Below are 25,184 nucleotides of genomic sequence, written 5' to 3' on the forward strand. Positions count from 1 at the left end.
ATAAAAGATATTTCAGTAAATGCGTCAGGACAGTCTTGTGGTTCTGAGGGTGACGATGATTAGCCAGGGTAAGGGGACAGAGGAGTGCTGGGGGAGGGGCCGTATGGGAGCACCTAATGAAAGGAGTAGTATTCCTTGTTAACAATGAGGATTTTGTTTCCCTCTTCCAGAATTTCCTCAAAATTAATCTCTGGGGTGGAAAACAGCATCTAAGTGATACATTGTATGCACGAGCAAAGGCAGCAAGGTCCTCCTGTAACTCCCTGAGCCACTACAGGCTGCTATAGGACACAAGCCAAGTCCCCTTCTTTAAGTTAGCAGTTCTCAGCCGTGGCCACAGTACAGCCACCTGGCAAGCTCCAAACACGCTGGTTGAACAGGTTTGTGGATACCCAGGCATCTGCCTTAAAACTCCCCAGATGAATCTGAGGTGCCATTAGGACAGAGAAGTGCTGTGCTGGGCCAGAGGACAGTGGTGAACAATATGTGGCATAGCCCTTGCCCTGTCAGAGCTTATGGCCCAAATGGGGTGACCAGCTGGTTAATCCCATAAATAACTAATTGCAACTATGACAAGTGCTGCTGCCCACTTTCAGAGGGTTGAAGACATCTCACTGAAGCTATAACCTGAAAGATGAACAGCTGTTAATGAGAGAGCTGGGAAAGGAACATCCCAGCTAGAGAAGCCAGCATCAGCAAAGGTCCTGGGGTAGAAAGAGCTTCAAGTATCTCAAGACCTGAAAGACAAGCTGGTCAGAGTTGTGAGCAAGGTGGGAAGCTTGAGGTTAAGAATAGAGTGTGGCTGTCATTCACTGTTGGCCTGTGATGATTCCATCTGACAAATTCCAGATATTTTAGAGGATCTGATATTGATGTGAAAGGCCTAAGTGTTTGTGTTCTGGAATGAGCAGATGCAGGAAGACTGGAAGTGGTCTGCCTGTGTGTCATGGTGGCCCAGCTGGGGCCCTTTTCTTCTGAAAATTGTTCTTTTCTCAGTTTCTGTGGAGTAGGGTAGGCTACAGCATCAAAAGAAGAGAGATGCTGAGTTTCCTTCGCATTTAAAAGTTTCTGGGTCTCCCTTGAACATTTACATGTCCATGCCAGGCACACCTGTAATCCCAGCAGCTTGGGAAGCTGAGGCAGGAGGGTCACAAGTTAGAGCCAGCTTCAGCTATTTATGGAGGCTCTGGGCAACTTAGTAAGACTCTGTCTCAAAAAATAAAAAGACCCCATTTGTTTAAATGAATCAAATAAATTATTTTTAAAAATAAATAAAATAAAATAAATAAAAAGGGCTAGAGATGTGGCTCAGTGGTTAAGCAACCCTGGGTTCAATCCCTGGTACCAGAAAAAAAAAAAAAATTCAATGTCCATCCTTCCGTCATCTCCACAGAGGAGCACTCAGTTGACAGAGGGGTTGGTCCCCATGTGCCTGTAGTCTGAGATTTCTCATTGCATCAATCACTCTCAGCACTGTTTCGTAGATGCTCTATAGATCCTGTTTCACATTTAATTCTTTCTCCTCCTCCTCGTTGTTTTTAACCTCCCGCACCACGACTCCTTTTCCTTTTTAAAATCTGTGCCAGTTCCTAATTTATGGTGGGTGGCATGGAGGGAACTCTTCGCGCTTCATTTGGTCCTGCTTCCCCTCTCAGAAGCCCATGGTGTGTATCCTGTGGCCGACACCCACCCCTGGCTGGTGGGAAGTCAGCTGTTCTTTTCATTTCGGCAGTCTTGCTGCTCAAGGGAACCCTTCGTCTTTGATTTGAGTTTCTGTGTACCTGGCTTTTAAATTTATTTGTTTTATTTATTTGTTCGCAGTGCTGGGGATGGAACCCAGGGCCTCCCGAATGCCAGGCCCTGCTCTGCCTGTTTCTGTATGTTGATTTTTTCCCTCCCCGAGACCCTTCCTTTCTCCTTATCTCTAACAGCAGTGGAGTATGTGAGGGAGTCTTTGCCACCGCCATTGTGCAGAAGGGAAACTGAGACTCTGACAGCAGTGTAGAGGGGAGAAGATTGGGCCTTGCCTGGTGGCTTGCAGGCTTTGGGCCCTTGGAGTCAGACAGCCTTCCAGGGAGTTTCCTCAGGGGTCATAGTCGCAATGGTGGGAAGATGAGCAAGATTCCCCTAAGGAGGTGTGGCAGTGGGGTAGAGAGAAAGGACTTTGGACTTCAAGCCAGTTAGTTTTGTGACCTTGGGCAAGTCACTGGGCCTCGGTTTCCTCACCTGTAAAATAGTAATCCCCATGGTGATTCTGCAAGATTGTCTTTTAAAAATATTTTTAGTTGTCAATGGACACAATACCTTTACTTTATATATTGCTATGTGGTGCTAAGAATCAAACTCAGTGCCTCACATCTGCTAGGCAAGCGCTCCACCACTGAGCCCCAACCCCAGCCTCCTGCAAGATTGTTTTAGTTGTTTGAGGCCTCATCTGAGAAGTCCCAGCGCCATGCCTGGTCTGAATTACGCCTTTAGAATGTGTTAGCTGTTCCACCTCCTCCATTGCTTGGGATTTGGCTCTTTGTGCAGGAGACCCTGGTCACGAGTAAGGGAGCTGGAGCTAGAACTGGAACCCAGCTGTTCCAGCCCTGAGCTCCTGGGTGGGGCACTCTGAAAGCCCCCCAGGTGGTATCTGGATTGCTCTGGGATCTGTCCGTACAGTGACTGAGGATGCTTGAGGGTGGAGACCAAGAAACGGTGAGTCATCAGGATCCCCGGTCAGTGATGTCTGGCCCCTCGCCCTGACTGGGCCATCCTTTGGGTTCCTGATGATTTTCACATGGAAGGAGACACATGGCTGTACATGGAAGAGGAAGAAAATTAACTATTATTGCCCTAGGTGACTTCTTGGGTACCTTTAAAACAACAAAAAACAAACAGAAAACAAATGTATTAATGCCTGTCTTGACTACCACAGTGATTGGAGTATTAGGTAAGATCAGGAACCAGCGTGATCTTATTAAGGGCCTTCCTTCATGGGAAAGCCGTCATGCTCCTGCCTGTCACAGGTCCTTTGCACAGGCTTTCCATGGTGCCCACAGCACCCTTTCTCTCTATCCTTCCCCTCCTGCCCTCTTTCTTTGCTTCACTAATAGAGTCTTAGGACTTAAAATAAAAAATAACTCAGGAAAGCACACTGACCCTCTTCCATGCCGGTCTCCATTATATGTTAGGGTTATTTTAAATTTCTGATCTCTTAATGTTGACCTCCCCCACTAGACTCGAAGCCTCACGAAGGCAAGGAACACATTGGTCTCACGTGACTCTTGTACGCCTAGTGCCTTGCACTTGCCTAGTACAAATTAGGTACCCTGTTGACTTCAGAGAGATGAATGGACCATTGAGCAGATGAATTGAGCTAGTTTTATTTTCTTTCCCTTAACTCCAGCCAATAATCTTTTCTTATAGGAAAGGAGAATGGTAATGATCTGTGTCTGTGTCTCTCAGAAGCATCTTTAGAGACCTAGAATCAAGCCCCATGCCTGACATTGGGCAAATGAGCAATAAAAGTAACTCCTGTCCATGAAACCAGCAGTTCCAAGGAGCCTAGCCAGTTATTTTCATATGTTGAGGGTAAGGATGGTGAATTTATTCCTGAACACTAAGTCCATTCCTGTTTCTACCCCTGCCGTGATTTGGTTCCCCAGTGAGGTCTGTGGCTCAGTTGCCAGCTACTGTATTGACTTATTTGTACATAAACAGTTTTCCCCCCATAACCTTCTCTTCCGCCAACATTCAGAGATAATGATATACAATCTTTGTAACATTACAGACACTACTTCAAAAACATTCTGTTGCTATAGGAATGTTTGTGATGTGCTTATCGCTAAAATTTCATGAGTAACAAACTCTAAAATTGCAGATGATTTAGTGTTTGAAGCAGGGAGTGAGTGTATGTGTGTTTGCATTAAAAAAACAAAAACAAAAACAAAACAAGCCTTTGAAGAGGGAAGTTTTTTTCTGCAGAGTTATCTTCTCCTCAAGTTTAAGATAAGAACTACTTAAAGGCTGAGAATTTAGAGCAGTGAGGACTTTCTCTTGAATGTCCAAATGGGTGACAATGACTTGGAGTACCTCCCTCAAGCAGTAAGGCAGTGGGCACATAAAGGCTTTTTTTTTTTTTTTTTTTTTTTTGGAGCTGGCTGTCGCAGACAAAGGATTTCTCAATTAAAAAAAAAAAAAAATCATTTGTAGAGCATTAGCAGGAACGAACACCAGCAGCCCTCTTGACATTTTGAAAATGATTTCTTTTCTCAAATGTCCCGAGTCCATTTTAATAGGTGACTCTTTGTTCTCATATTCAGGGAGGTAGCCTAGGGTTGGGAAATCCAAGGTCAGGGCAGACAGGGCTGCAAGGACAGAGCCTCATGCTTTGTTAGCTGAACCCAGGGACTCGATGCCCTCCAGACAACCCTGAGCCCCACTCCTGCAAAGTCCCTGTGAAGTTCTCCTCCCACAAAGACACCCACTGAACTATTTTCCTGTAGTCCAGAGAGTGACTTTGAAATCATTTTTATTTCTGGTTCCCTCTGAACCAAGATACCAGTCAGACATCTGAGGAAAGGTGGGCAACGTGGCACAAGTGTGTCCCTGGCAGTCCTCCTTGGCTGTGACTCTGGAATGGTGCTGGTCTGGCTGCTGCTGGCCAGGCCACCATTCACCAAAGAAGTACAGACACAGAGAGCAGGCACTTAGCAACGTTCACTCTGACTTGACTCGATAGTCTGTTGTATCAAATAATAATAATATAAAGAGTGGGCTAGTCAGGTGTGGTGGAGTACACCTGTAATCCCAGCGACTTGGGAGACTGAGATAGGAGAATTACAAGTTTGAGGCCAGCCTCAGCAGCTTGGTCTGAAAACAGAACAAAAGAGCTCGGGTTGTAGTTCACTGGTAAAACACCTCTGGTTCAATCCCCGGCACCAAAACAAACGAGTGAAAAAAAGTGGGCTAGTACTGTGTATGACTCTCTTTTCATTTTTTTATCAGTTCATTTTTATCATATTTCAGAGGTGTATTTGGCTGTAAGGGGTTAGAAATTAAAACAAAATAGACCTTCATGGTGAATGGTTTGAGGATCGCCTTGCCACGGTGCTTGTAAGCTGCCGCAGCTCTCCTACAGAACAGAGAGGGTGGTGGGTGAATTTTGAGAAATCACAGCAGTTAACAAATCACATAGTAGTGGAATGTGCGCTTTCCCCACCCTTTGGTTTCTTGAGAGCAAGGACTGCATCTAATTCATCTTGGTGGCCTATTCCTCGGTGCCCTGCCAGGCGTGTTGCAGGTCTTGGGACAGGTTTGTCCGGCGCACTCTAGTCTGAGGGGTAAGGGCAGCCTCGGGACCTCCCTGGGCTTCCGGGTGGTAGCCTCTGCAGGACAGTGGAGGCAAGCTAAGAACCAACATGAGGAAATGATCTTTCCTTCTCCTTTTCCTCAGACCCAGGTCTCCTCTTCCCAGCCCAGCAGCATGAAAGCAGCATGACTGGCCGGCCGCAGGAGAAGCCCCCAGAGCCAGGCCCCCAACTCAGCCCTCTGCTTCCAAAGTCAAGGTGAGCTTGCCTTCCTCCCAGGAGGTGGAGGGAGTTTCAGTTTAACAAAGTCTACTGTGCTTTTGTGATCCCTTGCCATAGTGGGGTGTCCCAGGACAAGGGTAGTTAGTGGGGGAGGGGGGACGGCGGCCGGGGCGGGGCGGAGAGGGGCGTGGCGTGGCGGGGAGGGGCGTGGCCGGGGGCGGGCGCCGGGCTCAGGAGGGCTTCTGAGCCGTCTGGGTGGTGCTCCTGTTTCTTACTCCTCCTCTGGAGTCTGGGACCTTGGACTGGTCTTCTAGGGAATTTTGGATGAAAGAATCTGTAAGACAGGACAGAAAGTCCGCAGTCTGGGACTCCTAGTATATGCCAGACAGACTCCTGTGCCACGTAGACCAAAGGGACGTTAGACCGTGAGCCAGGCCCACTGCTAACCAATGTGGGACAGTTACCTGTTGGGAAATTCTTCCTAACATGGGGACAGATGGTGCCTCTCTGTAACTCCTGTCTGCTCGTCTCTGCTTTGCCAGATGGAACCACAGACTGGCCTCTCAAAGACTTTCCACATGCCTCTGTCTTTGGATTTAGGGATGGTTGTCATGCCCGTGACTCTGCTTCTCGTTTTTTGTTTGTTTGTTTTCTTAAATAAATTCTTCCCACAGAATTTACCTTTTCTTCTCCTCCCCTCCACGTTGGAAAGGGCTTCGTTGACTCCAGGGTCTGCCCTTGTACTTGCCCTCTCAACCCGCGCTGTCCTCAGTGGAGAGTCATTCATTCACCGTCCCTCTCCAGGGACTATGGAGAACTTCCTTTGAAACAAATAGTGTGCTGAACTCTGAAGATACAGCAGTGAGCAAGAAAGACAGGGTCTCTCTCTTTTCTAGAATAAAATAGATTGAATTCTTGGAGAGAGTTTGAAATATGAGTTGAATTACTTTTGGTATATTCCTTCTTTAGCTTTTCAACATTTCTTCCCCCTTTTTTGGTACTGATTGAACCCAGGGATGCTTTACCACTGAGCTATAGCCCCAGTCCTTTTTATTTTTTAATTTTGAGAAAGGGTTTCAGTAAGTTACTGAGAGCCTTGCTAAACTGTTGAGGCTGGCCTTGAACTTGGAATTCTCCTGCCTCAGCCTCCCAAGTCACTGGGATTACAGACATGTGCCACCATCTCACCATTCTTTTATGAATCTGGAGTCATTTCATTGGTCTGAAAATAAACCTTTCCATGTTATCCTTTGGTGGGGGGCTATTGGTGGCAAACTCTCGGGATCTTTCACTTTGGTTTTTATTTTTTGTGGGTTGGGCAATGTCTTTGTTTTGTTTTTGGTTTTGCGTGGTGGCTTTCCTGTATATCTGTCTACACCATTGAAACTCTTGTTCCACAGCCTCTGGCATTGAGTGTTGCTGCTGAGAAGTTGGCCATCAGTTCAAATGCTGTTCCTGTGGTCTGATACTTCTGTCTGGCTACACTAAAGAATATTGTTTTCTTTGGTGTTTTGCCATGTTCTGATGTGTTTGCATATAAATCTGTCTTTATTCTGCTTTGGTTTCCTAGGGATTCCTAGAGCTAAAGATCCCTGTCTTTCAACAGTTCTGGAAAATTCACCCTTCGTTTCTCTTGAGTATTGCCTCTTCCTGCTCTTTGTCTCCTTCTGGAACCTTGGTTAGACTTACATTGGCCCTTTTACTGTTCTCCATGTCTTATAACCTCTGTATTATACTTTTCATCTCTTTGTCTCTCTGTGCTAAGCTCTGAATAATTGAATAATTTCTTAAAATCTGTCTTCTGGTTAGTTCATTTATTCTGGATCTCAAATGCTATTTAATCCATCCATCAAATTATTTTCTTTCTCTTCCTTTATTTGTCATTTCTAGAAGTTCTGATTTTATTTTTCAAATCAGCTTAGTGATTTTCCTGGTCTTTCATTACTTGCATGTATTTGGAGACTTTCATTTCTTTAAAAGACTGAATTAACCACTTGGAAATTTCATGATCTTATGGTGGTTCCAGGGTCCTTGAGGTCTGCTTCTGCAGCCTGTTGTTTCTGCAGGCTGGGTTTGCATTTCCTTTTTCTTTTTTTAAAAGATGTTGGTAGATCTTTATTTTATTCATTTACTTATATGTGGTGCTGAGGCTCGAACCCAGTGCCTCACACATGCTAGGCAAGTGCTCCACCACTGAGCCACAACCCCAGCCCCCATTTCTTGTTTCTGGTCACTGCTCATTCTCCTTGGAACTTAAATCTTTGGGAACTATTTGAGGTGTGGTTTGAAGTTAGTTTTTCTAGAGAAGATATACTTTAAGTACTGCTGACTGTCAGGGGGAGGAGGGTAACCACCCCAAAATTGCTTTGAATTAATTATCTGCTTCAGGGTTCTCTGGCCACACAAGTAATATAATTCAGACCCTGCAAAGCTGTGTGAAGTCCAGTTTATGGTTACAAATTTTCGGGAGATTATTTTCCTTGCTGTTGTCTCTGTGCTGTATATTTTTTTCTCATTGAGAATGGAGCCATTTGGAATCTCAGCTGTATGGGTCTTCCTAGGCTTTGAAGCCTGTGCAGCTATCATTGGGAAACTTAGAATCTTCGGGATTCAACAGAAATCCTCAGAGCTGAAAGCCTTCAGCGTAAAGGCCCGCTTTGGTGCTAGCTTGCCTCCCAGGGGTCCTGCTTTTATTGTGACTGGGATTTTTTGTTTGTTTGGGTGTTGCCTTTGAAGAATCTTTCCATTTATACTAACTGTCCATGTGTGCATATAGCCTTTATATTTAATTTTTTATCTGATGCATTAGTTGTTTCAATTAAGAAAATGGAATCATTCACCATATTGCCAGAAAGTTTATCTTATTTCTTGTCCACCATGGCCCAGTTGATTCATACAGAAGAGTAAACCAAAGCTCAGAGAGGGTATCACGGGCACAGCCACAGGCCTAGCAGGTGAAGAGCTGGGAAGGAGCGTTTTCCTGTCCTCCCACCTCTCTGAACCTCCCTCAGGTAGCTGTCGACCATTTGCAGGGGGATCAGCTTTATGCTTGCATAGAATATGAGTTTCTGCTAGGATGCATTAAATAGCTGCACAACTTTGTAAAATTTGTTTATGAGTGTATTGTTTATCTTCCTTGAGAGAGGAAATGGCTTCTGCATATTTTGTGGGTTTTTTCTCCAGCATCACCAGCAACTTTTCTGCTGTGTTCGACTCTGTGAAGGGCTCCTGGAACCGGAGCAAGGTCCCAGTCCTTTTCCTCCAGACCTCACCTCCTCCCCTGTCTGTTCTCCCCTCCTCCCACTTTCTCTCCTTCTCTGTGCCTCATCCCTGCCCCACCCTGTCCTTTCTGCCTTTGGTTTTTCTGTTGCCCACTGGTGTGCCTTTCATGGGTGGGAAGCCTACCAAGCCCTCTAGTTGGGCATTTGGACTTTGGGGGACATGGAGAAATTGCTGAGATTGACCCCAGCTCCAGCACTTGCTAGCTTCACCTCTCCCAGCTTTGGTTTCTCCATCTGTCACCTGCAGGCGGTGGATGGAGTTATTCAAGTACTAAATGAGATGGTTGTAACAGGCGCTTGGACATCATTGGAAGCACTCTGTGGTCACATTACTAGGACTGAGAACAGAGAGCTCCAAAGCCAGGGCTCTTGTTCAGTGACGCTTCTACGTGGAAAGAGCTGGATTACAAAATGGATGTAAATGGAGAAGGGCATCAGAGACACATGTGGGGCTCCCAGCTGCTCTGTTATATTCCTTGAACTGAGGAGGCAGGTATGGCAGTACAGATGGGTAGTCCCAGCTACTCAGGAGGCTGATGCAGGAGGATCACTTGAGTCCAGGAGTTTTTGGTCAGCCTGGGACACAGAGCAAGACCTGCCTCAAAAACAGACAAAAGGGCTGGGGTTGTGGCTCAGTGGTAGAGCACTTACCTGGCACGTATGAGGCACTGAGTTCAATTCTCAGCACCACATAAAAATAATAAATAAATTAAATCAAGGCATTGTGTCCATTTACAACTAAAAAATTTTTTTTAAATAAATAAATAAAATGAAATAACCTGAGGGAAGACAGAACATAGGTCTGGCCACTATTTGCAGAGGATCTAAATCATAGGTTCTGGAGATGAGACTGAGACCCCCATAGTCCAGTAGGACTATGATGGGTCTGGAGCCAGGAGATGCCACTCACTGTTAAGGTTTCCCTTGTGGAGCCCGCAGGTCAGGGTACAGCAGTGACAGGGTGGGGAGAGAAGATCTTCAACATCCATTTACTTTCATTCCTTTTTCTTTCTTTTTTATTTTATTTCATTTATTTATTTATTTGGTCCTGGGATTGAACCCAGGGGCATTTTACCACTGAACTACATCCTTGATCTTTTTTAAATTTTTTATTTTGAGACGGTCTCACTAAGTTGCTGAGTATCTAGCTAAATTGCTGAGGCTGGCCTTGAACTTGGGATTCTCCTGCCTCAGCCTCCTGGCTTGCTGGGATTACAAGTGTGCTTCACCACACCCAGCTCATTTATCTCCATTCTTATAGTTGACATGAGACTTTTTACTTCATCTTCTAGTAAGTGGCTTTATATTACTCCCAGATTTGTATCAAATCACTTCCTGATTTGATATCTATCAGGCAACAATTCTTATCTCAGCACCTTCTATTCATAGTGACACTAGGCTCTGTACTGTGGGCAAATAGTATTAAAAATGTGTAAAGTAGCTATGAACCTGTAAGTCCTTTAAAAATTAGTCTGTTAATAAAACAAACTTCATAACCAAAAAGGACATAAAGGATAAAACATCTTCATAAGACTGTCAGGCATTCAGAGTGGATTTCCAAGGAGGGGAAGCTGTACATTGTGTGGTCAGGAAGGCTTTCTGGAGGAGCTGGAGGAAGAATTTTCCTGGCTCCAAGGGGCAGCCAGGGGGAGGTGACTGGAGCAGGGGCCTCGTGCATCCTGGGTATTGCAGAGATTTAGAGATGGGTGTTCTCATAAGGCAGTGAGACCCAGCAAGGTGCTTCCAAGCCCCTCAGATGACTTTCACCACCTTTCTTAAAGAACCATTTCCCATAGCATAAGGAAAGCTCTAGAAGTCCTGCAGTTAATATTTGTGTCACCAGGCTCCTGGCTGAAAGACGCACTGCTCTTGAATGGATTTGTGTGTAGAGCTTCTATCTAAGGCTTCAGTGCATCAGGGCCACCAACACATCTTTGTAAAACAGGGATTGGCACCTTCTTCTGAAAGTTCAATCTGTGAGTGCCAAAAGTTACTTGGAGCCAACCACTTGTCTTCTTTCTTCAAGTGTGGTTTAGATAAGTTTAGAAGGGCAAAGGTTGCTAGGGAGCCTGAGTCCAGTGGAGGTGGTTTGAGTCAGGAAGGGGCTTCTAGCTTTCCCCGGTTCCAAGATGATGTCTTGATATTCCCCATCAGACCAAGTGGCCAGGCCTGTCTGCCTGGGGTTAAATGCCCAACCCCACCAGCAAACCTCAGACTCTGTTAACAGCCTCTCTCTCGATGATTCATGCTTCCTGCCCCTCCTTCATTCTAGTTACTCAGAGCTGTGAGCCAGGATTGATTGCTTACAACATCCAACTGGCCTTGCCCACGGGGAGCTTAACTGGTAGGTTAAATATTCCTCATTGGGTGACTTCCCCGGGCACGTTCTCTTGGCTGACCGTGCAGTAAGGGGTTGCCTTACAGGCAGATGTTGAAAGCATATCTAGAATCAGGGAATTAGGACATATCACATCTGGGCTTTCTGAGGAGTTGAGGATGTTGGAGTTATTGTGACAGCAGGTACCCTGGGCCTGTGACAGAGCTCCTATGCTTTCAGAGTCACATCAAAGCTGTTGGAAATATATTCTAAACTGAGTCATTTAGTGCTGCTTTTGAGATTGGCCATCAGCTCCTTTTCACTGATGTGCAGTCTCCCTTCTAATAATATTTTAATCACCTTTTTTATACTGGTCCATGCATTATTCTATATTTTTAATTGCAGCATTATAGCTAGAACCTAAGTCTGCTCTGTACCCTCCCCCACCCTCTCCTTCCCTCTTCCAAAAAGATGGTGGAACAGACTGAAGTCCAGAGGTCCTGACTCCCAGCATCTTTCCCCCCATAGACTGGATCTTGAGGGATCACAAAGATATCTGTGGTGGGAAGTGCTATTGTCTCAGTATCATGGTGTGCTTGGGATTGTTGGGTGTCCTGAGATAGGCTGTGGGGAGGCTCATCCCACTGAGCCTTAGCTGGTCAGAGGCTGGGGGACATTGGAGCTCACTGGGTCCCTTTACCTCCTTATTCTGCAGAAGTGGAGTCCAGGGTACAGGGAGGGGAAGTCATTTGCCCAACAAGGTCACAGAGTTGGTCCCCTTTTCTGTTTGGTCCGGGTTATCTTTCTATGGGGTTTGCATTTCCTGAATACACAGCAACTGGGTGGGGGGTGGGGAGGAGGACAGGGGAAGTGGGCTTAAAAGAACTTGTCTGAGAATGTTTAAATTTCCTGTGACAGGGAGATAATCTGTGAGCATGTAATCAAGAGGAGAGGGGGAGATTTGGTTTGGTTCCAGAAGCCCGAGAGTGGAGGAGGAAGAGGGGCCACATGAGTGCTATGGAGAGAAAGCGGGGACATTTTTATCAGTGAGATGGGACCAAATAAGAGTTTGCGTCTTTGCATCTCCAGAATACCTTCTTGTCTGTGTTCTTTGGAAGCACTCACTCATGCATGTGAAGACTTGGGATTCATCCTAGAAGCAATGGTTTGTGGCCCTTAGAGGCCCTTGGGCCTGGGACTTGGTAGGTGCCCTCAGTTCTCACCTCCCTGGGTTGGCTTCTGTCAGCACATGCAACCTCAGATCTCTTCCTCCCTGGGGCTCCCGTAGCTCAGCCTGAAATACACAAGCAGCTTCCTGCTGGAACGGCTCATATGGAAATAATAGATATGAGGATACCTCCCAAATGGTCAGGATAGGGCTGGCCCCATATTTTCTTTTCTAACGTCTGGGAGGCTGGCGGGAGCTCTGGGGGAAGGCCCCATTTGCCCATCAGATCATCAGGTGTACTCATGGGCCACTGAGGCCACTTCAGTCCTGCCCCCCTGGGACGGCCCTGCCAGACTGTGTATTCCAAGGTCCTCAAAGAGCCTGTCATTGGAGGACATTTAGCAACCAATCCTCAGGAAATGGTGACTGTGTTGCCAGTTTCCTGGCATCTGAAAGCTGGGGCTTTTGAAATAGGACGCAGGTAGAATATTACCTTCTCTGGTATCATGGAGGGTCTTCCATGACTCCAGAGTAACTCCTTAGTTTTAAAGATGTCAAAACTCAGGCTCAAAGGACTTTAATTTTCATTAATGATAACCACGGGTATTGTTATGCTTTTAATAGCCACTAAATGACTTCTCTTTTCCTCTCCTGGGGATGTGAGCTGCTTGACAGCTATACCCCAGAGAGCAGAGCACCACCTCATTACCAGTAGCTACAAGTTGGAGAACTCAGCCTGACCTGTGGCCACACTCGGATTCGCTCTCGTGTCCCCCTGAATTGCACTGACCCATGTAGACCCATAGGCCCCAGGGAGCTTCTTGCAAAAATGAGCAAGTCACATGGGCACATGCTTTCTTCTGGTTACTGCTCTGTTTAGTGAATGTAATTGAGCCTTTCCATCATGTCTCTGAATCTTTATTCTGGATCAAAATAAAAGTACCCTAATGCACTGGTCCTTCCAGATGGTGCTGGGCTAAGCCAGGTCATTGATCCCTGTACCAGAGCACCTCAGGCTCCCGAGTTTCTCTCTTTCTTCCTATGTCCACTTCTGGGGTTTTCTGCCCCAGCACCATTCTGCTAATTGAAACAGAGGGAGGGGGAAGGTTACCCAGGAAACAAATAAACCAAAGCTATCACAACTGAGCCATTGGGCTTGATCTTAACTATACTCACATTAAAACCAAACAACCAAAACCCCACCCAGGCTGCATGACTGTACCTCCCCCCTGGGTGCCATGGTGTCTCATACCTTCTCTTGTTTAGTCTTCATAAGAATCAGGAAGAGTAGGTATTGATATTCCTCTTTTACAGATGTCACAACCAAGGTGGGATGGTTCTGCTGGGGTTACTCACCTTTCTGGTGTAAGATTAGAGCTAGGCTTCTAGCTCCAAAAGCAGTGCTCTTGAGGCTTGCCACATGAGCCATTGATTTCTCCTCAGAATGGATGAGTAAAAAAAATATCCATATAACTGGAGTTTGGCCCCTTAAGCCTAGAATTTTTTTTTTTTTTTTTTGGAGGGGGTGCATTATTTTCCTACTTCCCGCTTCAAGTTCACGTCTAAATGCCTAAATACTGGAGTGTTGAAGGTTACTAGGAGCTGGTAGCTACATTCATGGGGCATGTCCATACTGTGGTATAGACCAGCTCTTGTTGGCCCTTCAGAAGTCAAAGATAAAAGCTGGAAGGATCCAGCAAGGGGGAAGTAGCCTCGTACTAACCAGAACCACAGCAAGCAATTAAGGGAAGCTGCAGAATATCAGAGGAAGCCTCATCCTTCAACATCCTTCAACCAGGGTCCTAGCCCTTTGTCACCAGTGGTGTGACCATACAAAGGTCATCCCTCAAGTGTTAATTTCCTCATCTCTGAAACAGAGAAAACACTTCTGACCTTGCAAGTTTGTTGTAAAATAGTATGTGTCCATGTGTTCTGTACTGTGCTTTCTAGAATATTTCTGTTAGCCACATGGGCATGCACACTTCTCACAAATGCCTCTGTGTCACCTCCGGGGGTCAGAGGATTTGTGACTAAGACCTAGGGAGACTGGTCTTCCCTGAGCTCCACTGTCAAGCAAACCTTATGGTCCCCAGAACTGACCTCTGTGCATCTCTGCATCTGAGCACTGGGCTTCACCTCCCAGGGCTGTTAACAGGGCAGAGTCCTGAGCTTTTTACTTTTCTGTCCAAAAAAAAGGAAGGAAGGAAGCAAGCAAAGAAAAAGAAAAATTAATTTTCTTTAACTTGTGGCTTTTTTCTCCATCCCCTTCCCTATGAGTGGGATTGCCACTTAACTTTTTTTAATTAAAAATAAAAATGATGTTCTGGGTGATGAAACATAATATTTTGACACGTTGAACTGACAGTTGATGGGTGTGTTGTCAATACACCATCACCACAAATCCTCCTCCCAGGGTTGACAGGGAGGAGATGTGTGTGTGTGTGTGCATGTGTGCACACACACCTACTTGGATGATTCAGGGTGATTGGGGAAGGGTTCGTTGACCCCTATCAGAGGCGGTTCTTGTGGAAGAGGAGCTATGGAAGAGGGTCAACCCCTCAGAGCCGGAGTGGGAAGCTGGCTTCGTTGAGAATTGAAGTGATCTGCTGTTGGCTGTGGAAGCAAAAGCTCTCCCCATCCCCGGTCCCTCCCTTCTTCCATGTGAGTTTAGCACCCCACGTGTACAGGTGTAATGCCAACCCCTAAAAACAGAGTCAAACGAGGCAGTCCTTAGATGAGATGCCAGTCTGAAGGGCAAGGCAGACAAAACACTTGGGAAGGATGTGCTAGGTGGTACATAAATGTGCCAACCCATTCTGCTGAGTCGGGCATTTTTCCTGCCTTCCTTTATCACCTGTTGTCAGGGGCCTTGCAGACCTTTCTGGACCTTGGCGCCCTCTGTGTAGCAGCCTCAGGACAGCTCCTGTTGTAGGTCTCCAGTGAGACCGAGTGTTCCCAGTGCTCCAGTCTTCCTCCAAGCAAACCTGACACCTGGATGTCACCTCTGCACCCTACCCCCTCACCAAGTCCCATCAGGCTCCCTGCAGAATATCCCGCCATCATCTCCCTCATCTGAGCTCCCTGGTGAAACCATAGCAAAATCAAGTCTCCCTCCCTTCACTCACCCGCCTAATTCTGCATAATTTCTGCACCCAGGGATGACAACCTACAGTCCCTGGCCAAATCCAGCTACTGCCTGATTTTGCATAACCCAAGAGGTATAAATTATTTTCACAGATGAGCATTTGATGATGGGGAAACATTTGGACCTCAATTAAGTAAAATGTAATCCTTCCACTTGGACCTCAATTAAGTAAATGTAATCCTTCCCCCCAAAATTCTGTTTTCCCATTAGTAAATCTGTATTACAAAAAAAAAAAAATACTTGATTATTATTACTACATTTTGAGGTTCCTCCAAGAATTTGTAGAAATTTATTTTTTCTCTTATTATGTAAGTATTTATGTAAGAGCCTCTATTTCACCTCTTAAGTTCAAAGCCTACAACATATGCTATCTGGCTCTTTCCAAAAAAAATGTTGCTGAGCTTTGGACTAGACAGTAAGAAGAGTGAGCTTTGCAAATAGAAATCTGATCAGTCACCCAGGCTTGCTCACAGACTCCAATCCAAAGTACTTAGTGGCTCCCAGGGCACTTAGGATAAAGATAAGGCTCCTTACCTTCAAACACCTCCAGTGGTCCGGCTCCTGCCTTCCGGTTTCCCACTGTGTTCTTCGTTCCCCCAGTCCAGCCACTCTGGCCTTCTTTCTGTTCCTACCACATGCCCGCCTTCCGCGGGGCTTGGCCCACCTTGTCCTTTACTCCACTTGGAATATACTTTTCCACACCCTGCTTCCCCTGTGTCTTTCTTTCTCATCTTTTGATCAAGCATCCCAGTGATTTCCTGAGAGAATCCTTCCCTGACCTTTTTTCTGGGAACATGACCCTTTATTATAGCCACTAGCACATCCTAAAATTGCACTGGCCCACAAGTGAGATACCCACCCCGGGCTGCAGGCTCCGCCAAAGCTGACTCCCTGTCTTCCCCATATCTACTGTGCTTGGTGCGTAGTGGACACTCGAGAAATCAATAGCCACAATCAGACCTGTAGACTGAGAAGGTAGAGGATGACAGAAAGAGATCACAGACAGAGGGACCAGCATTCTGGAAATGTGATTTTAGCTCCATAGGGCAGGTGCTCAGGATGTCTCTGGGGAATGGGAAGGGAAAATTATTGGGGAGACAGATGAAGCCAAATGATGAGGGGCCTCCTGTGCTGGCTGTTTGGACACTGGCCTGTTGGCAGAGGGAGGCCTGGAGGTTTTCAGCAGATGGTGGTGTGGGCAGGACTGCTGGATAGAACGTGAACTACAGGGCATGAGGCTGGAGGAGGTAAGGCCAGCTGTGTCACAGATGAGGTGAGAACCCCTGAGCCAAGGAAATGAGAGAAGATGGGCTGGGAAATGGCAGAGGGGACATTGGCAGGAACTGAGTGGGGATGGGCTCTTGGGGCCCAGTGTCTGACGCAGGCTCCTGAGAAAAGGGTCATTGCAGATGGTTGAAGAGAAGAGCATTTGAGTAAGGATAGAGGGGTGAACATTTGGGGTACAGGAAAGGGTCAAGGCCTATCAGCCCCCTCTGTCCCTGTGAAGCGGCGATTGGGGTTATCTGCTGAGACATTGGCCTTTTAGTTTCAGGTCACTTTGACCTTTTTACCCCTTTTGTGAGCAAAGCATTCCACATCTTCCCTGAATGGTGGGCTGATTCATCTCCATCAGGAGCAGCTGGGGGCATTGATATCCCAGATGCCTAAGGGAGATCTTACTGACCTGCCTTTTCCTAAAATGCAAAGACTAAATGTCAGCCTTGTCAGAAATCCCACTTTATAAGTCTTTGAAGAAAAGAGATCTAGTCATTTTAGAAAATGTTTGCCAAGGGCCACCCAGCTCCGCCCTGAGCACCGCAGGACCCCAGGTGCCCCCAAGGAGCCTGCACCTGACCTGGAGACACATCCCTGGCATTCGGCTTGCATGAACAGGGCCAGGACGTGCAGTTCAGTGACAGCTAGCATTGTAGCATGTTATGTTGGCGGGACACATGGACACAGGTGAAGCTGCCTTTCATCAACCTCTCCGTATCTAAGCAGCAACCCACCTTTCCACAGCTCTCTAGTACCCCACAAACAGAGCACCCATCCCCCACAGCACCTGCTCTGGATGAGCACTGACTGTGTTGGTCCCCAGACCTACTTATGCCATTGTACTTGTTATTATGATGATGTAAATTAATTAAATGTGATATAAACTGATGACCTATGAATTTAAAAAAAGAGAGGAATACTGTTTCTATGAAAGTAACTGTCACCTTGTTCAACCTTATTCAACTGGGAATGAGCATCGGACAACTCAGATTTTACTGCTGAATATTTTAGAAAGAAGTTATTAAAAGCAAGCCACCAAAGAGAATCACTAGCAGGGCGCGGTGGCGCTTGCCTGTAATCCCAGCAACTCAGGAGGCTGAGGTAGGAGAATCACAAGTTCAAAGGCAGCCTCAACAACTTAGCCCCTAAGCAACTTAGTGAGACCCTGTCTCTAAATAAAATACAAAAATGGACTGAGTATGTGGCTCAGTGATTAAGCAACCCTGGGTTCAATTCGCAGTAGCCCCCCCCACTCAAAAATAAATAAATAAATAAAACAAGAGAGAATTGCTGCCACATTAGGTGTGAGCAAGACAACTATTCAAGACTGGTGTTAGGGAGAGAACTGTAAGCATGTCAGAGGATTCTGCCGCACAGTTCCTTCACACCAGTGACCTCAACCTCTGGCTCCTTTTTTAAAGAAATCAAGCTGAAAAATGGTAGATTATATATTCTGGGTGGTTGATGCTTAAGTACAGATGCAGAACTCTATTCAGCAAAATCTGTGAGTAAAGAAAGGCCTGGGCCCCACCTCAAAAGTTTCATAAATTATTTGTGTTTTAAGTTAAATTTGTAAAGCATGGAAGTGCTGCTTTACATGTGCTTTACATGCTTTTAATGTGCATGCCAGATTTTTTCACTATTTTATTAATTTTGTTTATTTTCTGAAGAAGTAGTATATTCATATGGTTCGAAAAGTTAGAAAAACATAAAAAGCGATACAAAAAAAATCTCTTTCCTGCTCCTTCCTAGTCAAGCCAGTTTTGGGGGCCACCATCGCTCAGACCACTGTTACTAGTTTCTTGGTTCCTTCTAGATTTCCTTCACACACACACCAGCAACCATAAAGATACTGTTGATCTTCCTTTTTCGTGGATTCCATCTTGCCATTTTTCCTACTCTGTAAGACCTGTCTGTAACACAAAAACCAGTACTCATGGCTCTTTCCTAGTCCTTTGCGGTGAATGTTCTGAGTTACCCAGCCGTGGTCCCAGCTTAGGCTGGACAATGCCACTCTGCCTTCTTTCCGCACGCACCTCTAGTGCTGGACCCAAGTGTGCTTCTCGCAGGCTCTGAAGTGCCACGGTTTCACGTTTTTGTGCTTTTGTTGATTCCACTGTTTCACATGGCCCCACAGAGAGAGTAAAGGGTTGTCTACTGCTCCAAGCACAAGAAGGCTGTGATCACCTGACAGAAAATGTGCATATGAGATAAGCCCTGTCCAGGCATGAATTATAGTACTGTTGGCTGCAAGTTCAGTGTTAATGTATATGAAATAGGATGCCTTTAAACAGAAACACACATAAAACAAGGTTATGTAGTGATCCATCAATGAAAATGTGACCAGAGGCTTACAGGAACCTAACCCTATCTTTCTTCTAGGAGCAATAGTTCAGTATTCATTAATTGTTTCTATGTTATGTTCTATTTTTAATATATTCTACTTTAACCATTTTACACAAAATACAGCATATTAGACACATTGTTCTGCATTTTGCTCTTTAACTTCAGGAGAGCTTTCTATATCACTCCATAGAGTTCCCTGTTCCCTGTACTAACAGCCATATAGTACTCCATCTTAGTTCTGCCATAATTCCCTCTAATTCATTCTGTATTGATGGGCGTTTGAGTGTTTTCGGTCTTTGGCTGTCCGAACAGTACTGCAATGGATACAGGTCATTTGCCTGTATCGTTTGTTAGGAGTTTCTGCTTTAACCAACTTTCTAGAAGGGAAGTCATGAGGGTGGTAGGTCAGCCTAGCCAGATTAACACCTCAAAAGCCATCACATTAGTCAGGCAAGGTGGCAGTGCCTGTAGTTCCCGCTTCTCAGTAAGCTGAGGCCAGAGGATTGCTTGCGTCCAGGAGTTCAAGACCAGTCTGGGCAATACAACAAGACTCTGTCTCAGAAAAAATACTGATGCCATCACATCGTGTTCCACTCCGGAATGTAGATCCTGAAGAAATTCTCAGATACACATTAGTATGTATATCTCGGGATGTCACTTGGAGGGTGACAGGATAGGGAAAGATGACAGGTGTACTTACCACCTCATGGGGATACTGGTGGGGCTTGTGCGGGCCCCGATGCCATGCCTGGCTTGGGGTTCATGCCCAGTGCACGTTAGCGGGTTCTTGCTGGGCATCTTGGTCCAGCTTGTGGACACACCATGGTGTCTCTCCCTCTGCAGCCCAGCCCTCCAGGATCGGCCTCCTCACAGCCTTGGAGGATGCCTGGCAGTGCCAGGGTGCCCTTGTGCAGTCTCCTGGGCTTCACCCTGGGCAGCCTTCGCCTCCTGATCTTCAGCCTGCACACGGGGTTTTGTTGGACAAACCTGGTTGCTGTGTTCCTGGGGGCACCAGGGAGAAGGGAGGAAGAGGTATAAAAGCAGAAGTATTCTGACACATTTCTGCTCCTGTGGATCTTTAATCTAGTATTGGCTGAAAATTAGAACATGACTGACCGAGGCCGCTGGAGTCATGTTTCCAAGCCAGAAGGCGTGCCTGGGCCTGTGCAGGCCTCAGGGAGGGCTGGGCCTCAGCTCTCCCCGCTGTCCCCGGGCTACCCCTTCTCTCTGTTCTCGGTTCAGCTACAGGGGCCTCTGGAAGGTTCATCACTTCAGCCCTCTGGTCTTGTAGCAGCAAAGGGAAGTTGTGTTGGGATCACGAGATAATGGGGCCAGTGACCAACGGGACGTCTATCTTGAGTAAGTCCAGACAGGTTAAGGGCTTCCTAGGAGGGTGTGACGGATACCCAGAGAAGGTAGCAGACCCAGAAAGGATAGGACGCTGTCTAAACCCCTGAGGCTCTTCCTGCCTGGTTGTCAAACTCTGTGATCCCTCCCACCATCCCAGACACAGAACTCCTGGCTGTGGGAACCTCAGGTGAGGCGGAAGGACGGAAGTCTCCTTTCCCTAGCCCTGAATTCTTAGAAGCATTCGTAAATGCAACATATGATTTTCCTGAATCTTGGCATGCTGTGATTTGGAACAAGGTCCTCCCGACCCACTGTCCTAAGCAGCCCCCGTGGCTTGTCCCTCCTGGGACATCCTCCCCCTGTGTCTCTCCACACCCTGCTCTCTCCCTTCCCTCAGCAGCTCCGCAGGAATCCTGAGAGCTTTCACAAGGTACCACCAAGGCAAGGCTCCTCCTGGACCCTGGATCAAATCTCTGGCTGCCAGCATGGGGCCTCTGCCTGGCCTCATTGAGCCTCATTGTGCCTGCTAAGTGACACGGTCAGGCAGGAGATGCAGGTTGAGCCAGAAGTGAGCAAGACCAGCCTCAGTCTGCAGACTTCTGCCTGCGGGGAAGCGGGTGCAGGAGCGATGCTCACCAGGGCCCCACCAGGGCCTCTAGGAGGAGGCCAGAGCTGGATCCACGGGGCCTGGAGCAGGGAGCGAGTCAGGAAGTGCCTCTGGGAAGGCCTCCAGCCCAGATGCCTGAGGTCCCTCTTGTTTGTTTGCTAACTCCCAGAATTCCCCAGAAGACCTTAGAACTCTGAGCCAAAAGGGGCTGCAGCCATGGCTTGTCTTAGTCCCCTTATCTCGCAAGCGAAGAGGCTGGGGGCTGTGGCATTGCCCAGGATGTGGTTCTGTGTCGCTGCCACTGTTTACAGAATGCCCAAGTGGGGCACTGACGTCATAGCCTGGGGTATCCTGCGCCTTCTGCAAGGGGCTTCCTGTCTAAAAGCTGGCAGGGCAGCCCAGCAAACACCCCAGACACCAGAACCCTAATGCAGTTACCATCCTCACAGGAGCACCACTGGCTGTTCTGTTACCTGTGAGCTGTGAGCTGTTCTCCAGAAAGATGGGGAGTGGTTCCCCCAAGACTCCCACCCCTTCTCTGGGAATCTGAGTGACCAAGGCCTTTTTTTTTTTTTTTTTTTTTTTTTTTAATATACAGTCTAATGTCTTTGAAGACCACATGACAGTGTCACGGTCTTTTTGGGAACTGAGACCCTAACCCCAGCAACCTAGCTGGCATCCTGGGCCTTGGAGAGTTTGTGTGACTGGTGCTTTTCCTGGTGAGTGGCTGGGATGGAGCAAAGGTGCCAGCCACACCCCTCCACTATCCCCTGCTGAGGAAGCAGTCTGTACTGGCCACCTCTGGGAGGCTTGGCTCCCAGGATGCTGGGTGTGGGGCTTGAGTAATAGGAATGGAGCCCTTGGGTGCTTGTCTTGTATTCTCTTAGATTAATAATTCACTCTGAAGCTGCAGGTGGGGCTAAGGGAGGCAACTCTCCCTGCCAGCTCCCTTTCTCCACCATCTTAATCCCCTACACTCCCTGGGGCTTTGGTGGAATAGCCTGAAGGAAATCTCCTCCCATGTGCCCTGCCCTGCCCTGCCCTGCTCTGTCCTGCCCAGGACAGCTTTGGGGATGAGGAAACTTTTTTGTTTTTGGCAGTTGTGCCAGTGTTGATTCAGAAGATCCTGGCCCCGAGTGCTCAGGGGTAGGAGTAGAAAATCCTTCCTGGGTCCTGCACACAGACCCTTCTTTCCTGTGGAGACCCTCCCTCAAGTCCCAGATGCAAGGGCCTGCTCCCTGTACCTCCTGGGCCCTGGTTGAAGTGATCTCACCCTCCAGAGAGGCCTGAGCCCTCTTCTGTGGCTGCCATCCTGCAAGACTAAGGTCACCCGTTGTCCCTCTCTGCCTTCTCCTTGTGAAATTCCCTGGGGTCTTTTGGAAGCATCCCCTTCTGCAAACTGCAAGCTCAGAGACAGAAAGGGCGGCTATTTGTTGAAATTTTTTTTTTTTTGGTAGATGGACATGGTACCTTTGTTTCATTTATTTATTTTTATGTGGTGCTGAGGCTCGAGTCCAGTGCCTCATACATGCTAGGCAAGCGCTCTACCACAGAGCCACAACCCCGGCCCGAGGTGGTGGGTTTTTAACCTTTCACGGCGGATCCTCTGGCGCAGAAAGACTTTGGTATGAATTTGTGGGAAAGAATATAAAGGGCAGGGCACAGATGCTGCTCTGCCATCCATGAGGTCCCAGTCCATTCAACCGCAGGCCTCAGGAGGCCAAGGGTACCGACCTGCTCATCTCACCTGGCGCAGAGTAGGTCTTCGGCATGGTTGCCGATGGATTCTGAGATTCTAGCTGCTCCTTCTTAGGAGAAGCGTGGCTGTGAAGTGGCCCGCATTCAGACAACTCCGGGTCTCACATGTGGGTTGGTTGTTCGGGTGTCTCCCCCACCTGCCCTGTCCTCTTGCTGCAGACCTCCTGTCTGAATCAGCTGTCATCTTCACCACTGCTGGGAGATTAGAGAAGGGGGTCAGCTTTGGCTTGGGAGGAGGCTCCAGGCAGCTGCAGTGGTCCTTGTCCCTGGCACACCCTGCCTCAGAGCCCGTTGCTGTAGGGTGCCACAGGTTGTAAATTTCTTACATGGGCTCTGCATTTGCATCATGCCACTTTTCCCCTGGAATCATAGGCCATAACTGCTTTATCAGTACAGTGTGAGGACAGTGGCTATTAGGGCACGTCCCACACTAATCTCAAAGCAAAATGTCATACAAAAAGTGCTTGAGCCAGGCCTGTAATTCCAGCAGCTCAAGAGGCTGAAGCAGGAAGATCACAATTCGAGGCCAGTCTCAGCAACTTAGTGAGGCCCTAAGCAACTTAGAGAGACTCTGTCTCAAAATAAAAAATAAAAAGGGCTGGAGATGTGGCTTTGTGGTTAAGGTCCCCAGGGTTCAATCCCTGGTACCTGCCCCCCCAAAAAAGAAATGCTTGTTATGTCAATTTAACCTTGCTTCTCTGCCCTAACTTTTGTGTCCTGAAAGAAAAGATGGAGACCTCGTGGTGGTTTCTTCACTCTGGGCATCTGCCCCCCACCAACCAGGTACAGAACCTTGAATTTTAGTTTCTGCAAGTCAGTGAAAGATGAGGCAAAGATTGTATGGATTTTATTCACACTCCCTTAGACAAATTTTCCTTCAATTATGCGGATATATAGAAACATGACCAAAGTCCATATAGGGCAAGTGATGTCCCCAGGGTCACACAGTCAGCAGAACCAAAGCCCGTGGTCCTGTCTTCTACTCCAGTGCCCTTCTAACCACTCCACACTCAGAGCCAGTGCCCACGCTCCTGATCTCACTCCCTAGTCCCAGCCATTTGCAGAGGAGGGTGGTTTGAAAATAGGTCCAGAAAATGTCAGCCAGGCCCATCCAGACCACGGTCGCCTCCTCTAGGAAGCTGTCCTGCATGAGGTGACTCCTCTTCTCTCTCCGCAGCCACAGCGCTCTGTGCCAGCTAGGGAGACAGAGAAGAGGTGGCATACCTCAGTCACAAGGAGGAGAAGGCAAAGAACTGCTGAGGGGAGACAGCGCTGACAGAGGACCAGGAGTCTCTGTGCCCGGGTGAAATAGCCCCAGTCGACAGAGAGCAGCGTCCAAACTGCCCCATGTTCAGGTCCCGAGCTGAGTCAGGCTCTGCTGATTCCTAGAACGTAGAGGGAACGTGGGAGGCCACTGGGGTTGGAGAAATGAATATCCCTTGGAGCCTGAAGGGAGCTTGAAACTCCTCCCGCGGCAGAGTCAGCCTGAAGCCCAGGCAGGAGCGGCAGGGCCAGGAAGGAAGAGCCAGCCAGACGCAGCACCGCGGGAGGTGCAGGCGCTAACGCCGCCACTGGCAGAGCACGTCCATGGTAATCGGGTTACTGGATTATAAAATAGCCACCGGCTTTATTTAGAAGACTAATCAGAAAGCATTTAGAATAACAGCATTGCTTAAAAGGGAACCACGGACCGCGAGCCCACGTCTTGGAGAACTGCCCTTGGCTCCTGCCTCCTTTCGGGGCAGAACTAGAGAAAACGAATCCCAGGGGTATGAGTTAAGCTTCCTTGGGGGACCTGGGAGGAAGGCTGGACTAAAACACAAGCCAAGGCAATTTGGAGAATTGTGTATACAGTCTCTAGATGACAGCCCCAGTAGGAAAAGGAAAGTCGTTTGGGGTTTTCTTCCTCAAACAAGCGGTGGTGGTCTGGCAGGAGCAGGGTGTTACCCCTTCTGAATTGTAAGCAAACACCGAGACCTCCGCCAAAGTCAACTTCCTCTCCTGATGTCTGTCTGTCTCTCTGGCTCAAAGGATGGCCTTTAGGACAGATGCCCTCCTTGCAGACTGACCCCCGTCTCCTGGTGCCCTGAGCTGGGGGGTTGGAAAGGACATTGATGCTCTAGAACAAGGGCCAGGAAACCATGGCTACAGCCAGGTCCAGCCCCCACCTATTCTTGTACAGCCTGTGAGCTGAGAAGGATTTTTACAGCCAGGCTCAATGGTGCATGCCTCTTATCCCAGCTGCTCAGTAGCCTGGTGGGAAGATCACAAGTTCAAGGCCAAGCTCGGCACTGAGCAAGACCCTGTCTCAAAATAAAAAAGGGCTGGGGATGTAGCTCAGCGGTAAGGCACTCCTGGGTTCAATCCCCAGTACCAATAATAATAAAGTTATATTGTTCATAGGTGCTTTCGTGTTAAAGC

At 47.6% G+C, this 25,184-nt stretch overlaps 1 protein-coding gene across 18 annotated transcripts in view; it reads left to right on the forward strand.

The window, feature by feature from the left end:
* The window catches only part of TRERF1 (transcriptional regulating factor 1), a 206,621-nt gene that overhangs the window by 129,488 nt on the left and 51,949 nt on the right, over nt 1–25,184 (forward strand). For all 18 annotated transcript variants that reach the window (XM_079147724.1, XM_079147730.1, XM_079147725.1 and 15 more), the window contains one exon: nt 5,441–5,552. The gene's annotated coding sequence lies outside the window, so the exon portion shown is untranslated. The remainder of the gene's footprint in view (nt 1–5,440; nt 5,553–25,184) is intronic.

The sequence above is a fragment of the Sciurus vulgaris genome (assembly GCF_902686455.1).
Source record: "Sciurus vulgaris genome assembly, chromosome: 7".
In the NCBI taxonomy this organism is placed as follows: domain Eukaryota; kingdom Metazoa; phylum Chordata; class Mammalia; order Rodentia; family Sciuridae; genus Sciurus; species Sciurus vulgaris.